Here is a 16,860-nt window from a genome sequence, read left to right on the forward strand (position 1 = left end):
CAGCTATTATGACCCACATCTCGGAATCTGCCTAAAAATTCAGACACCCACACAACTCTGCCACACCAAATGTCAGTGATAAACTGGCGAAAACCAATCTTCCACCGTCACGCCAACAGAAAAACGCCCATGCTATTACGACACACGAATCCACGCGGCGGTCTTTCAACCGCGGTATTCCATTGGCGGTACACACCGCTGCGCTCAAAATACACACACATCTCCAAAACACCGCCACATTGGACAATTTAAAATACACACACCTGATACACATACAAACACCACTCCAACACACCCAACACAATATAAAACACACATCCACATCACCCACAAACCCCTACGACCAAAAAATAGAGACGAAGGCGACAGAGCACAGCAATAGACAACCCCACCACACAGAGGCACACAACACCATCACCCACACAACATCCACGCACAAAATACCACACACCACTACACATCACCACACCCATCACCACATACACCACCCCACACATCACCTACACCACCCCATGGCATGCCAAAGACACCCCAGGTTTTCGGAGGAGGAGCTCAGGGTTATGGTGGAGGAAATCATACGGGTAGAGCCACAGCTATTTGGATCACAGGTGCAGCACACCTCTATAGCTAGGAAGATGGAGCTATGGCGAAGAATCGTCGAAAGGTCAACGCAGTGGGACAGCACCCAAGAAATCGGGAGGACATCAGGAAGAGGTGGAACGACCTACGGGGGAAGGTGCGTTCCGTGGTCTCCAGGCACAACATCGCGATTCAGCAGACTGGCGGCAGACCCCCACCTCCTCCCCCACAACTAACAACATGGGAGGAGCAGGTCTTGACCATTATGCATCCAGAGGGCCTCGGAGGAGTTGGTGGAGGAATGGACACTGGTAAGTCTAATCTTAACTATCATATCCCCCACCCTACCTGCATGCTATAACACACCCCCACCCTCACCCCCTCCCCTATCACTCCAACTCCTCCCTAATGTACTAATAACACAAACCACACATCCCAAAACCAAGCCCTGCATGACACAACAAAGCATGGACACCCATCACTAAAGCATGCCTACTGCACATACCCATAACAACCACTAACCATCATCACACAAGCCCCCACACAGGAAAGCTAGCACTGGGGTACACGCTCACCCACCCATTGCACACCATGACACACACACATGCAATATTCATGCTTTTATACCCCTGCAGGACCACTACCTAACGTCACCAGACAGGAAGGTCCAGACATCTCTACCCCACCCACAGAAGAGGCCCACAGTGATGACAGCAGCTCTGGCCAACTGGATAAAGATGACAAGCCCGGACCATCGTGGGCCTCGGGACAGTCGGTTCCCCTCGCACAGGCACAGCCCAACACTGACCTTCCACCCTTTGGTAACACCAGCACAGCACCCACCCAGCGGGCCCATACCTCCGTTCCCAGGACACGTCAATCAGCTGTGTGTCCACCACTACAGGGAACCCAGGATAACCCACCACCCCAACAACAACTGGGACCTGGGGGCAGTGGCAGTGGGCACACGGTCCAGGGGACGGACACAGGAACACAGGGGAACTGGGAGGGCTGCTGTGAGACAGGGGGCGGTCAGGCCCAGGGAACCCACTCTCCACGAGGCCCTCTCCTCCATCATGGGAGCATACCACCACTCCCCGGAGACGATGGCGATGGTCCTGGCCAAGTTTCAGGAGACCCAGCGCATGCAGGACGAACTGTATTTGGGGTTCAGGGAGGAGCTCAGAACCATCAGCTCCGCCCTGGGCACCATAGTAGGGGTGCAGAAGGATATACAGACGACCATGAGGGACACCGTGGCACTCCAAGGGGCCCCTGACACTAGCCTGGACAATGAACTGCCCACCACCTCCGCAGGCGAGAGTGGACAGGACGCCCTGCCACAGGACCACCACACCAGCACCCCACCCCCTGCAGACGGAGAACCACCCCGCAAGCGGTCCCTGAGATCCAGGAACAGGACAGAGCAAGACGGCAAGACCCCCGCCAGGAAATGAGACCACCCTGATTGTCATCCCACTGTCCCACTTTGTGACCCTGTCCAGATTGGAACTGTTCCAGCTCCACCTCCTATGTCCATATGGGCAGTGCACCTGTGAGACTAATAGACTGGACTCTGCCATGGACATTCCTCCACCATCACCTATCACCATTTAGCCACCACCTCCAATAATTAGCACTTCAATAAACACTCTTGAACCACAAAACAATCTGGAGTCAGTCTGTGATTTTGAAAATGTGTATTAGCTATGACAATGACCAAAGCCGTTAAAAAATGTAATGTCAACATACCTATGTCACACATCACAAGCCCATGAAGGATGCAAGCAGATGACACACGTTGGTAACCACACCTGTGAAACCGTAATGGAAATCTACCACTCAGTTAGCATATACTGCTTCAAATTGACAGACAGGATAGAGGTAGAAGTGTGAAAGTAAAAGTAATAGTAAAAAAATTTGTTCTCACCTGTGTGTCACTGGAAATATTGCTGTATGACTGACTCCCTGTTTTCAATGTCTTCTTCCTCTGCTTTCTCCTCATCACTGTCCACAGGCTCCACAGCTGCCACAACAACGTCATCTGGACCATCCTCCTGCAGAAAAGGCACCTGGCGTCGCAAAGCAAGATTGTGAAGCATAGAGCAGGCGATGATGATCTGGCACACCTTCTTTGGTGAGTAGAATAGGGAACCACCTGTCATATGGAGGCACCTGAACCTGGCCTTCAGGAGGCAGAAGGTGCGTTCGATCACCCTCCTAGCCCGCCCATGGGCCTCATTGTAGCGTTCCTCTGCCCTGGTCCTGGGATTCCTCACTGGGGTCAATAGCCATGACAGGTTGGGGTAACCAGAGTCCCCTAATAGCCACACACGGTGCCTCTGGAGTTGACCCATCACATACGGGATGCTGCTATTCCGCAGGATGTAGGCGTCATGCACTGAGCCAGGGAATATAGCATTTACCTGTGAGATGTACTGGTCTGCCAAACATACCATCTGTACATTCATCGAATGATAACTCTTCCGGTTCCTGTACACCAGTTCACTCCTGTGGGGGGGGGGGCCAAAGCCACATGGGTCCCATCAATGGGAACTATGATGTTAGGGATATGTCCCAGGGCATAGAAGTCACCTTTAACTGTAGCCAAATCCTCCACCTGAGGGAAAACGATGTAGCTCCTCACGTGTTTCAGCAGGGCAGAAAAGACTCTGGACAACACGTTGCAAAACATAGGCTGGGACATCCCTGATGCCATGGCCACTGTTGTTTGAAAGGACCCACTTGCAAGGAAATGGAGTACTGACAGCACCTGCACTTGAGGGGGGATTCCTGTGGGATGGCGGATTGGTGATATCAGATCTGGCTCCAACTGGGTACACAGTTCCTGGATTGTGGCATGGTCAAACCTGTAGGTGACGATTAAATGTCGCTCCTCCATTGTCAACAGGTCCACCAGCGGTCGGTACAGCGGAGGATTCCGCCATCTCCTCACATGTCCCAGCTGACGGTGCCTAGGAAAGACAACAGCGACCACAGAGTCAAGCAACTCAGAGGTATGTACCCACAGCTACACAGTACACGAAACATAATCCAAAAAGTTGTCTGTAAGTGTGTTGAGTCCAGGCCTAGGTATGTGTGACGCAGTTGTAAATGAAGCCATGTGGGCCCCTGAAATGGCGGCTACCTGACCTCTAAACTGGGACAATTGGATGTGAGGTAACTGCGCTGGCGTTGTACACCATCAAGGTAGGCGGTCGAAGACCGCGGCGCAATGCTGCATTGGTTTACATTGGACCCTATGGGTCCCAGGAGCCAATGAGGAAGTGCGCCGGCGGTGATGATACGCACCGCCGCGGACGTCACCGCCACGGACGTGACCGCCATTTTCTATCTGTTCAATCACTCGATACCTGATCTTCGACAGGAGAGGACCTACACTGCAAGTGCTGCTGTGACCTCGGTCTGGAAGAGACAATGGCACGTGCGTCTGGGGAAAGGGCCCCTGCCTTCACTGCACAGGAGTTGGAGAAGCTTGTGGACGGGGTCCTCCCCCAGTACACGCTACTCTACGGTCCTCCAGACCAACAGGTGAGTACATAGGGTGCAAGTTGTGTGGCCTATGCCTGGGTGGAGAGGGCTGGATGTAAGTAGGAAGGGGGCAGGGTTATGCAAGCATGAAGAAGTGTGAATGCATGCGCCACATGGCAAGGGCAGGGATGTGGGCCACTCACTTCGACGGTGCTGTTGGTAATGACTTCTCTTCTTCCCCTGTACATGTCATGTACGTCAGCGCCCACCAGAAGAAGGATATTTGGCATGCCGTCGCCAAGGAAGTCCAGACCCTGGGTGTCCACCAGAGACGGAGCACCCACTGCCGTAAAAGATGGGAGGACATTCGCCGCTGAAGCAAGAAGACGGCGGAGGCTCAGCTGGGGATGGCCTCCCAACGTGGGAGGGGTGCCCGTCGCACCTTGACCCCCCTGATGTTCCAGATCCTGGCGGTGGCCTACCCTGAGTTGGATGGGCGCTTGAGGGCATCACAGCAGACACAATGGGGTGAGTACACTCACATTCTGATGACTTTGCGCGCAGTGGAGGGGTCTGGGTAGGGGAGGAGGGCTGTGGGTTTCCGTAGGCCAGGGCGAGTTCCGTAGGCTAGGCCCCTCCGTAATGCAGGCCATTTGCCACTCCACCCACCTCTGTAGAGTGCCAAGTACAGGTATACATGCCTCTGTGTCATCTATGTGGACAGATGACACTCAAAGCCATGTAGGCCATATCCCAGGAACTGCATCTGCAGAGGCCAAGAGCACGGCATAGTGCAGGGGGTTGCTGTGTCTGTATTGTCCGCCAACTGTAGCGGTAAGCCATGCACTCAACCTGTCTTTCTTCTGTTTCCCCACCCCTTTTTGTGCTCTCCCTGTTCTTTTGTGCATCAGCATCATCAGGCGGAGGGACAGTGGCACCGGAGCACGAGGGAGCTGCATCCCACATGGCCATGGAGGGCCACACCACAGACTCCGAATACACCAGTGGGATGGAGGGCGAGGGGAGCTTCACGTCGGTCACCGGATCAGCAGAAAGTGACATGGACTCGACCTCCGATGGGTGCTCCCTTGTGGTGGCGGCACCATCTGTGCCCCCCACTTCTACAGGTACAGCCGTGCCCGCTCACACAGGAGGGTGGGCATCACATTCGCCCCAGGCACCTCAGCCCCTGCCCCGTCACCCCTGTCACCCCTGCTGCCCTCAGTGAGGAGGCCTTTGACCTCCTCAGGTCACTCACTGTTGGGCAGTCTACCACTGTGAATGCCATCCAGGGTGTAGAAAGGGAGTTGCAACACACTAATGCATTCCTGGAGGGCATTCATTCTGGTCAGGCTGCCTTTCATCGAACCCTGCAATCTCTGGCCTCAGCACTGATGGCAGCCATTGTCCCTGTGTCTAGCCTCCCCCCTCCAACTTCCTCCACCCAGACCCAATCCCCTGTACCCCAGCCTATCCCAACCACACCATCAGACCAGCCTGCACACACCTCAACACACAAGGGCAGCTCAGGCAAACATAGGCACTACACATCCCACTGGCAGTCACACAAGCATCACCCACATACAGACACAGCAACATCCACTGCCTCCACTGTGTCCCCCTCGTCGTCGTCTCCCTCCTCCCTCCCAGTGTCGTCTACACTTTCACCTGCATGCACTACATCTACAGCCACTAGGATTCGCACCAGAACACCCAGTACCACACCCCGCTCACCTGCACTCACCACCCCCACTACCATTTACACGTCCCCTGTGTCCTCTCCCAGTGTGTCTGTGACGCCCCCTCCCAAAGTACACAAACGCGGGCACCCACACACCCAACATCCATCCACCTCACGTCAGCCTCCAGAACATGCACCTGCACCCAAATCATCTGAAGTTACACCTCCTACAACCACCTCCTCTTCCTCCACTTCCAGACCCCCTCCAGCTACCCATCCCAGTGTTCGTCAGAAACTTTTCCTGAGCAACGTTGACCTCTTTCCCACCCCCCCCTCCAATTCATAGGTCCTGTACTAGCACCTCAGCCAAAAATGTCAGGTTCCAGTGGTGCGTGTTAGAGGTATATGGAGTGCACCGGGCACCAGGGCAGGCAGTGTGACAGTCCGCTTCCTGTAAAGCACCAGAAGTTGGACAGTGCCCGACGGGAGAGGGTGAAGACTCCTGCCGGCAAAGCCGCTCACAAGGGTCCCGGGGGGAGAGCCGAGTCAGCTGTGACTCCTCACAAGGTGGTGAAGGGGCAGAAGAAGTCTCCAAAGTCTGGGAAGAGCAGCACGGCGGAGAAGGCCGCCATCCTCCCCGCTGGCCAGGAAGCCACCGCCAGCACAATCATCACTGGTCCGGAGACCACTGCCAGAGTCAGTGCCCAGGAGGGCAGCACAATCATTACTGTTCCGGAGAACACCGCCAGAGTTAGTGCCCAGGAGGGCAGCACAATCATCACTGGTCAGGAGACCACCGCCAGAGTCAGTGCCCAGGAGGGCAGCACAATCGTCACTGGTTCAGTGCCCAGGAGGGCAGCACAATCGTCACTGGTCCGGAGACCACCGCCAGAGTCAGTGCCCAGTAGGGCAGCACAATCGGCACTGGTCAGGAGACCACCGCCAGAGTCAGTGCCCAGGAGGGCAGCACAATCGTCACTGGTCCGGAGACCACCACCAGAGTCAGTGCCCTGGAGGGCCCTGGCAGCCACAGCCCCGCTGGGCACTGAGGGACCGTCATGCCACACACCGCTGCACAGGTCACAGACGGTAAAGTCAAGCACCGCTGAACAGGGAAAAGACCGCCATGGCAAAGCCCTGCTGAACAGGGCAAGCACCTCTGAACAGGGCAAAGACCGCCATGACATGCACCGCTGAACAGGGCAAGCACCGCTGAACAGGGCAAAGACCGCCATGGCAAGCACCGCTGAACAGGTCAGAAACTGCAAAGTCAAGCACGCTGAACAGGGCAAATACCGCCATGGCAAAGCACCGCTGAACAGGACAAAGAAGTCAGGTTCCAGTGGTGCGTGTTAGAGGTATATGGAGTGCACCGGGCACCAGGGCAGGCAGTGTGACACGGAGCCAAAGCACTGCCAGTCCACTTCCTGTAAAGCACCAGAAGTTGGACAGTGCCCGACGGGAGAGGGTGAAGACTCCTGCCGGCAAAGCCGCTCACAAGGGTCCCGGGGGGAGAGCCGAGTCAGCTGTGACTCCTCACAAGGTGGTGAAGGGGCAGAAGAAGTCTCCAAAGTCTGGGAAGAGCAGCACGGCGGAGAAGGCCGCCATCCTCCCCGCTGGCCAGGAAGCCACCGCCAGCACAATCATCACTGGTCCGGAGACCACTGCCAGAGTCAGTGCCCAGGAGGGCAGCACAATCGTTACTGTTCCGGAGAACACCGCCAGAGTTAGTGCCCAGGAGGGCAGCACAATCATCACTGGTCAGGAGACCACCGCCAGAGTCAGTGCCCAGGAGGGCAGCACAATCGTCACTGGTTCAGTGCCCAGGAGGGCAGCACAATCGTCACTGGTCTGGAGACCACCGCCAGAGTCAGTGCCCAGTAGGGCAGCACAATCGTCACTGGTCAGGAGACCACCGCCAGAGTCAGTGCCCAGGAGGGCAGCACAATCGTCACTGGTCCGGAGACCACCACCAGAGTCAGTGCCCTGGAGGGCCCTGGCAGCCACAGCCCCGCTGGGCACTGAGGGACCGTCATGCCACACACCGCTGCACAGGTCACAGACAGTAAAGTCAAGCACCGCTGAACAGGGAAAAGACCGCCATGGCAAAGCACTGCTGAACAGGGCAAGCACCTCTGAACAGGGCAAAGACCGCCATGACATGCACCGCTGAACAGGGCAAGCACCGCTGAACAGGGCAAAGACCGCCATGGCAAGCACCGCTGAACAGGTCAGAAACTGCAAAGTCAAGCACGCTGAACAGGGCAAATACCGCCATGGCAAAGCACCGCTGAACAGGACAAAGACCGCCAACTCAAGCATCGTTAGCCCATGTGCAGCTGGGACAGTTACGGAACTGGGACCGCCACGGGGTGCGTGATGCACTCTGGGCACCAGTCCCCCTCCAGAACCAGTGGAGAACTGCATCCACTACCTGAATCCTTCACAGGATAAGCACTCTGGGCACCAGTCCACCTCCAGAACCAGTGGAGAACTGCATCCACTACCAGAATCCTTCACAGGATGAAGCACTCTGGGCACCAGTCCCCCTCCAAAACCAGTGGAGAACTGCATCCACTACCTGAATCCTTCACAGGATGAAGCACTCTGGGCACCAGTCCCCCTCCAGAACCAGTGGAGACATGCATCGACTTGAGAGACTGTGGCTTTGCACTCCCCAGGATGGTACAGTGGGCAAACCAACCACTGTAGAGACTTGAGAGACTGTGGCTTTGCACTCACCAGGATGGTACAGTGGGCAAACCAACCACTGTAGAGACTTGAGAGACTGTGGCTTTGCACTTCCCAGGAAGGTACAGTGGGCAAACCAACCACTGTAGAGACTTGAGAGACTGTGGCTTTGCACTCCCCAGGATGGTACAGTGGGCAAACCACCCACTGTAGAGACTTGAGAGACTGTGGCTTTGCACTCCCCAGGATGGTACAGTGGGCAAACCACCCACTTGTGAAACTTGAGAGACTGTGGCTTTGCACTCCCCAGGATATGGCAGTGGGCAAACCACCCACTGTAGAGACTTGATAGACTGTGGCTTTGCACTCCCCAGGATGGTACAGTGGGCAACCCACCCACTGTAGAGACTTGAGAGACTGTGGCTTTGCACTCCCCAGGATACATCAATGGGCATGGAGCCCCGTTGTGGATCTGGCGTGGTGCACTCATCCGGCTGAGGTGCCGCCCCTTCCCTTCCCCCTGAGGTGCCTGTTGTATTTCTATCTGATGCCCCTGCAGTGTTCTCTCCGTTTGTGGACAGGTATCTAGTGTGGGCCTCGCCCATGCATTGTGGGCCCAATGGTCCACGGACATTGAAATGTGCATACCTGCACTACTAATCGTGATGTATATATTTTGAATGTGTATATATTTCTGTATATATGAGCTTACTGTATTTTGGATACATTACAATGGTTCAAGTAATTTGGTTTTGTCTTTGCATTCTTCCGGGGGGTTGTGGGTTGTTGCTGTGATGTTTGGAAATGCATTGGTGTGTGTTGTAGTGTGCGAGGGTCGGGTTGAGGGTGGGGGTGTTGCGCGTGTGTGTCCCTGACTTTTGCCTCCACCCTCCCCTATGTTGTAGGTGCAGTACTCACCGTTGTCTTCGCCGCTGCCATTGCTAGTGTTCGTAGAGGAGCAGGAATACAACCGCAGGGAGTATTGGGAGTTCGGGCTCCATGGTGCCCTCCTTCCTCGTGGAGTGTGTTCAGGTGAGCGTTTTCCCATTGCAAAAGCTGTTTCCGCCATGTTTTTATCCACGGTGAATCCGCCCCGGAAAAGGTGGCGGATTGGTGTGTTGTAATACTGTGGTTGGTACTTGCCTGTCTGTTGGCGGTTACCATCGCGCTGCTTGTCTGTACCGCCGTGGCGGTCGGTGTGTTAAAGTGGCTGTCTATGTTGGCGGTTTCCGCCACGGTCATAATTCCCTTTTTTTTTTCGCCGGCCTGTTTGCGGTATTACCGCCGCTTTAACACCGTCCGCCAGGGTTGTAATGACCCCCTATATGTCCTACCTTAACCATACACTGCACCCTGCCCTTGGGGCTACGTAGGGCCTACCTTAGGGGTGTCTTAAATGTAAGAAAAGGGAAGGTTTAGGCCTGGCAAGTGGGTGCACTTGCCAAGTCGAATTTACAGTTAAAACTGCACACGCAGACACTGCAGTGGCAGGTCTGAGACATGATTACAGAGCTACTCATGTGGGTGACAGAACCGGTGCTGCAGGCCCACTAGTAGCATTTGTTTTACAGGTGCTGGCACATTTAGCGCACTTTACTAGGGACTTACTAGTAAATCAAATATGACAATCATGGATAAACCAATCAACAATACAATTTACACAGAGTGCATATGCACTTTAGCACTGGTTAGCAGTCGTAAATTGCTCAGAGTTCAAAAGTCAACAGCAACAGGCCAGATAAAATAGGAGGCAGGAGGCAAAAAGATTGGCGATGACCCTGCATAAGCAACAAAGTCCAACAAGTACCCTCTGGCGTACTTGATAAGGATAATGAACTCACCACAGGGTTCCATAATCTTATACAGAACTCATCCTTCGGCCTACTTCTGCTATATGGTTATGGAACTCCTTGATGACTTGTAATATCCTTATAATGTATGGCAGGGGTACTTTATCTCTTATATATTTAAAAAGTTATATTACATACCTAAAAAGATCTACCTAAAAACACTATACTCCTACTTTCTACATTCTGACCCACAATATTTTTGATACTTTATTGTTGCACCACAATATTTTTGAAACTATATTTTGGTCATTCACACAATATAACGTGGGTCCAGTGTGTAATTTGGGCGTGTGCGTGGCTGTACAAATGCATTTTTTTTATCAATCATCACAGAAGAAAGACATACGTTTCTAATCAATGAGGGAATCATCTCGGATAAAGAGCCTGAACTCCCTCTTACTTTTGAATTTCCACCCACTTTCAACTCATTACGCCAGTTCTCAATTTGCAACAAAAAAAAAGAGAAGTACAGGAGTCCAAAGTTTTTCTTTGGAGGCCACTGGCAGTGCTGGAGAATGCTGTGGTGCCAAGAATGCTTCGTTTTAATCCCATCTCGTGACTCTTTCTTCCACCCTCTACATTGCCTGTCTCTTTATCCGACTGGTGCTGTCCCCCCCACCCTTCCTCCCATTGTCACTTTTTTCTTGTCTTTTTCTTCCTCCTTCTTCTTCCATTTTCTGCCTTCCTCTCCTGTGCTCTCGGTCAAAGTCTGATCATGAAAAGCAAGCTCCGGTCGCAAAAAAACAATAGCCGGTGCCACCTCCACCAGCAAACACCTGCACATTTTAAACGCTGCTTCGGGTAAATCGTCTGTATGACAGAAGCAGTATGAGGAATCAGACTAAAAATATAGCTTTCCCAATGTTTTAAGCTGTCATTTTATGTTTTAGAAACATAACCAAATGTTCATCATTTGCATTCATTCAGCTATCCAAACCTGTTCAGGATTCTCTTCCGACTTCGTTTCCCCGTGAATCAGCCAGTCTGCCAGATGGCTGCACTACGGATGTGGCAGGCCACTTGCCTCTGATTTCCTGCTTTCGTCACTACACCATGAACGTCACGTGTCTCAACATGAGTGGCTGCTTGGCAGACCCTTGGCAAATACTTAGTTCGCTTAAGGAGCTTAGACCAGAGTAAGACGCAAGGGAAATACATTCTGGCAACATATGAATAGAATAAGTGGCCTGAGAAAGAACAACAGAGGCAAATAAACAGAGAAGTAGGCACGTGTGATAGAGCGGAACGTGGTAACAATTTACCTGCGTTCGTACGCTCTTTAGGTCGATGAATCTTTTGACTAAGTGGGAACTCTCTGTACTCTTAATCGATCAATCACATCAAATCGATTATCAATAACGAACATAAGCAACACCTTGAACAACATAACACTTAACAATTAATCCAGAATACATTTCGGCGAACCCTGACTTTTCAGTCAGGAATAACCACACCAGTTTATTGCAAAGTTAGTGAATTTATTTCCCTATATTAACAAAGCTAGCACAATATAGATGTGTCTCAACACCAAATGATAGACATAAATGAACATTAATAGCTGTCCATATCGTCGAAACAAGTGTAATCTATGTAGCATTTGAATCACGAGGCATTCGATAGTGGCAATGCAAAGCACTAATACGATAATCTGTAATGGGCTAATTGCGTACATTTAGTCAGCATAACAAGATCTCCAATTGCATCGTGCGACATATGGAATCCTCGTCTAACCTCAAATTAGCATCGGCATGTGGGACTTCATGCAAAAGCAATTTAGCAACATTAATTTAGAAAACTCCTAGCTAGGGTCCTTATCAAAATCAGCAGTTGGTTACCTAAAAGAAACACAATGCAATTTTACAATTTCCTTTCATAATTACCAATTCCGATCAGCAATCAATGAATTCTTCGTCTCACAGGTATCGTTTCTCGATCAGCATAGGGCCGGGACAAAGGGGCAGGGGTGAACGGGGCAATTGCCTCACGGCGGTAAGATAATATTACTACTTCATGCAAAGGGGCAAATCAAAGTTAAAGTCTCTAGGGCAAGAATCATTAAGGTCTCTTTCTCTCGACTAGAGAAAGCATCAAAGTTTCTCAAAATGGCGTCGCAGCAAAATGGGCCATAGTAGCTACGAAGTCAAAATGGCGGGATGTCCGAAGATAGAGAGCTTCCCTCTCGTGCACCTGGGTTTTATAGACAACAGTTCAAGTCCAGTAGGGTCTCCATTGGAGGGTTCATAGGTTAGCTTCAAATTGACCAATCAAAAACGACAGTTCTCAAGCTTTTACTTAAGCATACATTATCCTTGGAGATGGGTACGCAAGTTGCAACATTGTTTCTCGATTAGCTTACTCTCAGAGCCTCCATTGTCCGCACCTGCAAGTCGACCTTGAATTAAAGAGAAAATATGCCATGCTGGAACTAACTTTAAGATAAGCATGTGAGCAGTTTCTGTGGAAAAGTACAGCTTCAAGCAGAAATACACGTTTAATAGCACAGTGGAAAAATACGAACATCTAAACCGTGAGACCAGGCAACTAGGCCAAAGCCTCCGCTAAAGTAATGCTAAGCTAAGGCATTTCAAATAAGCAAATCGTAGCACATGTTTATGATTATGTCGGATTAGTGCAATTCTAATACACCACGTTACATAAAGCACGCGTATAAATGATGGCAAACTACTCTGAGGGCACATTTTGTCCCCGTACAATCTTTATTAATTCGGTTAATGTCACACATGATTATGTCAGCACTACGTTTATGCGTTAATAAATCAAAACCTTCATTTTCTGCTTCATCAATCCCTCCTCTGATGACTACTTGTCATCACACAAATTTAGCCCACAAATTTTATCCCATTAAAATTCTGTCAGCTCCCTTTTCCTTTTAGTTCCCCTAGTTTGCGCTTTGTATTCTTCTGCCATTCTTTTCATATTTTCTCCTCCTTTCTTCTTTTAATTTTCTCCATAATCATTATTATTCCCCTTTTTATTCCCCAAATTCCAAATACACAAATTATCACTATTAATATCCCTTCTATTATTTTCAATAATATTCCATTCCAAATTCCCCCAATCCAATGTCCCACTGAAGCAAGTCCCTTTCCAACCTTCTCCCACACTCCTGGTTCTTTCAATTCTTTCAAATCTGCACTTTCTTTGGTTAGATTAGCAAGCATAGTTTTAATCTTCACACTATTATCAGGTATATAGGTGCAGCAGTGACGTGCACCAATCATTTTGCAAACGCCTCCATCCTTTGCTAAAAGAATGTCTAAAGCGAGCCTGTTTTGAAGAGTCATAGCTCTTTCCGCTGCAAGTTCAGCATCCATCAGGATTATAGCACCTGAAAATTTTGTCAACATGTTATCCACTATAGTAGACAACTTTCTTATTTTGATGGAATTCAGCACGACTCCCAATGAAGGAATCATGGCTCCAAATATGTCACCTACCACAGCAGCTGCGGTCTCTCTTTTCTGGATACGATGGGATCCAGGTGTCTTTTCAATCATCGATATGTCATCCAGTTGATAAACCTTTGGAAACACTATACCCAAATAACATCTTCCCCACCATCCCTTTGGAAGACGATAATAGGCATTATGCCCACAAATGTAATACACCCCTGGAATGACAGGGTCAAGTCCGTCCATCATGAATGTCCATTTGGCCTTAAAGATAAACGTATGTTTGCATTCACTCGCTCCTACAAAAATATTGTCATAGTAAGATTCACCTCGATATATACAAAATTTCCCTACATGCCAAGCATCTAAAGCAATTTTCCCTTGTGTCTTTATAGCAGCAAAGTCATAATTATCTACTGAAGTCCTCTTATGCAGTTCTTTTTCTAATTTCGCCTTCATTTGAGCCCTTCTATCATCTGTGCGATCTAAAAAGCTTATTTCTACAGCAGAGACGGAGCAAGTAAGGTTCTCCCTATGAGCATGAGCCGTTTCAAAAGGTTGCATTGGCTCGAAAAAGTCCCTCATAATTTTGTAATCCCAATATTTTGCAGTCTCGCTTAGCTGCGCTATTATAGGAACATAAGCAAAGGTAACATCATAATTTGAGAAAAAATACTGTATGTTAGATTGACCATAAAACCTAGACATTACTATACCACATGTAATCCCATATGTAAGAGGCATGTGGTGATAAGTCACCCCTTCCTTTACTGATGTCGGTATCTGTGTACACACATAACAATCTTTCGCATCCATAGTCTCAACATACTCTGTTAGTAAGCGATAGAAAACGTTATACGAAAGCTCTTTCATATCATGCAAGAGCCTCTCATCCATTGCTAGTCTTTTCAATGGTGTTAGTTCAGTGACAGTAACAGGAACAATAGTAGAAGCAGCAATAGTCTCATTCTCACCCTTTCCATGCATTCCAAACACAATTGCCATTATTATTAGTACACATGTTAGTACCAAGCCTATACACACGTATTTACAATATTTCTTTCTATTGTTTTGCGTCATGATCTGTATAGAATCAGAGAGCTAGAAGCACTTATAAATGAAACTACTTAGCAATTCAGTTACAAAGCTGAACGAGCACAATGTTCACACCGTCTTCTTCAAAAGGCCAGTCACTTATCGGTTAGCAGCATTTGTCTCAATTCGGTTTAGCAATGTCTCAGCTGGTTGTTTGTCTCTCGTTAGATTGCAGCAAGCAATACCATTTACTTCCGTTTCAATCAACAGAGTCTATGAAACTTTTCTTTTCTATTGGTATCTCTTCTTCTTCTTCGTTCTCGATGCTTAGGGATACAAACTCATCAGTCCAATCATCGTTTACTGCATATGCCCATTCAGGACCGGAATACCTCCTGTTTGGTATCCTTTTCCTTTTCAATTTTGCTTCTCTTTTCGATTCTGCTTCGCTGGCACTCTCCTCCTTCGCCAAGTCCTTTTCTTCACTTGACGATTGTTCCACGACAGTCACTTCCTTTCTTTTCTCTTTCGGCCTTCCTCCTTCGTTCAAACCTTCTTTACCCTTTTCTTTTATCGGTGAGATACTTAGTCTTCTTTTTGCACCGTGTCCATTTGATGGACCTGCGACCTTTTCTGTAGAGGTTTGAGCTTTTTCGTTCTGCTCTTCTTTGTCCCCACCTTCAGGGGAATCAGTCACGTTTTCCTTCTCTTTTTCTGTATCGTCTGTTTCTGGGAAAGCCCCCTTCTGCTCAGGCTCTCCTGCCTTCTCACTCTCTTCGAGCCCTTCGTCACCGTTACTTTCTTCAGGCTCTGTATCACTTTCAGCTGCTTCAGGTTCCTTGTCACCTTCAGCTGCTTCAGGCTTTTTGCTACCCTCAGCGGCTTCAGGCTCTTTGTCACCTGCAGCTTCGTCGTCGCTGTCTGAACTTTCTCCTTGGTCTTCCCCAAGTGAGTCGGACTCCTCGTTCTCCAATAATATCTCTTTTTCTCCTGCTGTTGCTTGTTCGTTTTCAGTTCGCTTTTGTTCTGTCTCAACACTCGGCACCGTTTTGTCAGGCACTGGTAGTTTCAGCGCTTCAACTTCCTCATCTGTGGGACACAACACCTTCTTTGTATGACTGGCGTGAATCCAGTTGGGAACCCCCGCGCACTTCACAGCGGTAGTTGTCGTCAGGATCACTTGGAAAGGGCCTTTCCAACGGGGTTCCAGACACAACTTCCTCACGTGCTTCTTTATCACGACCCAGTCACCTGCTTTCAGTGCGTGTCCTGGACCTTGGATCGGTGGCAAGGTGGTCGCTTCCACCTGGTGAGAGAAAGAGCGAACCACGTCAGCCAGACCTTTGCAGTAGTCTAACACCATATCATCTGTAATATTCAAAAGCATGTTTGCGGGAACTGCAGGAAGTCTCATAGCCCTGCCCATGAGAATTTCGTGCGGAGACAGTCCAGTTTTTCTATCAGGAGTGTTTCTCATTGACATTAGCACTAAGGGCAATGCGTCAGGCCATTTCAAATTTGTTGATGCACATATTTTCGCCATTCTTGATTTCAGCGTACCATTCATCTGCTCCACCAGTCCTGATGCCTCAGGGCGATAGCTACAGTGCAGCTTTTGCTCAATGTTCAGTGCTTCGCAAAGTAACTTCATCACCTCGTTATTGAAGTGACTTCCCCTATCTGATTCTAAAGAGATCGGGAATCCGAAACGTGGTATTAACTCCCTCAATAATAGCTTGGCAACTGTAAGGCTGTCGTTTCTACGTGTGGGGTATGCCTCAATCCAATGACTAAAAATGCACACAATCACCAACACATATCTTAAACCTCCATGTACAGGCATCTCAATGAAGTCCATCTGCATACGACTAAAAGGACCGCTAGCCCTACCAATGTGGCTCGCGTTCACAACTGTTCCCTTTCCTGGGTTCATCTGCTGGCAAGTGACACATCGATGGCAAACTGCTTCTGCAGCTTGACGAAATCTGGGGTTAAACCAATCAGTTTTGAACAATCTTATCATGGCATCTCTCCCTAGGTGAGCTTGCCCATGATAGAACCGCGCAAGCTGTGATAAGAGACCATTTGGCAGAACAAATTTTCCCTCATGTGAAACCCA

General features: G+C 49.8%; 1 protein-coding gene across 1 annotated transcript in view; it reads right to left on the reverse strand.

The window, feature by feature from the left end:
- The window catches only part of LOC138260703 (metalloproteinase inhibitor 1-like), a 74,361-nt gene extending 63,053 nt beyond the window's left edge, over positions 1-11,308 (reverse strand). The window contains exon 1 of the mRNA XM_069209200.1: positions 11,231-11,308. The gene's annotated coding sequence lies outside the window, so the exon portion shown is untranslated. The remainder of the gene's footprint in view (positions 1-11,230) is intronic.
- Positions 11,309-16,860: the final 5,552 nt, after the last annotated feature.

Source organism: Pleurodeles waltl, chromosome 10 (genome assembly GCF_031143425.1).
Source record: "Pleurodeles waltl isolate 20211129_DDA chromosome 10, aPleWal1.hap1.20221129, whole genome shotgun sequence".
Taxonomy (NCBI): Eukaryota; Metazoa; Chordata; class Amphibia; order Caudata; family Salamandridae; genus Pleurodeles; species Pleurodeles waltl.